The sequence below is a fragment of the Juglans microcarpa x Juglans regia genome, chromosome 5D (genome assembly GCF_004785595.1).
Source record: "Juglans microcarpa x Juglans regia isolate MS1-56 chromosome 5D, Jm3101_v1.0, whole genome shotgun sequence".
Classification (NCBI taxonomy): Eukaryota; Viridiplantae; Streptophyta; class Magnoliopsida; order Fagales; family Juglandaceae; genus Juglans; species Juglans microcarpa x Juglans regia.
The window spans coordinates 20,994,086-20,994,885 of NC_054602.1; positions in this window are offsets into that span (position 1 = coordinate 20,994,086).

The following is an 800-nucleotide window of genomic DNA, read 5'->3' on the forward strand; positions in this document are numbered from 1 at the left end:
GATAATGTTTATGATATTTTAGGAGATTTAGGAGGATTCTAAAAAGGGGGCATGGACGTGTAAAAGGGAAAAATCATCATACTATCTCTCTCCCCTCTTCTCTAACTTTTCCTTCCAGTTTTCATGATGGCTTTGTGTGGCTAAACTTTCATAATTGGTCGAAGGAAACGGAAATCTCGGAATCAATAAAACTGTGAGATCTGATTTGTTTTTAGTGTTCAATTTATGCTTTGAGTATCGAATGTTTTTCTATACATATTTTCATGATTGTCTCATTTAATTACTAGGAGACCTAAGAGTTTATTATTCGTTGCAATCTACTGCTAGATTAGATATCAAATCCGTAATTGTTTGATCCCTCTAATTTGTGAAACAACTAAGGTTTGATGATTTGTTGTGTCAGAAATTATTAGATCTTATGAAGAACGCTTGATGAAATTAAATGCAACTGCTTGTGCTTGTGTTGTTTAGCTTCATCGATCTCTCTAATTCTTAAGGCGGTTACTAGATCAAACCTTTAGCGCTTTTCTTGGGTTGTTTAGTAGTTAGGGTTAATTAGATCTCATGTTTTCTAATTAACTGCGACTAAGGAGAGATAGAAAAATAATTTCAATGGTGAATATTCAAAGTATGAATTAATATATATTTGCATCGATGATCAGTTGTAAAATTTTGATGGTGGATGTTGACTTAGACCAATGTTTGTTCTTTTGATTGATTTCGATACTTTAATTTGAATTGTTCCTTAGTTGTTCTTCTTAAAATTGTTTTCGTTATACTCAAACCCCCCCATCCTTGTT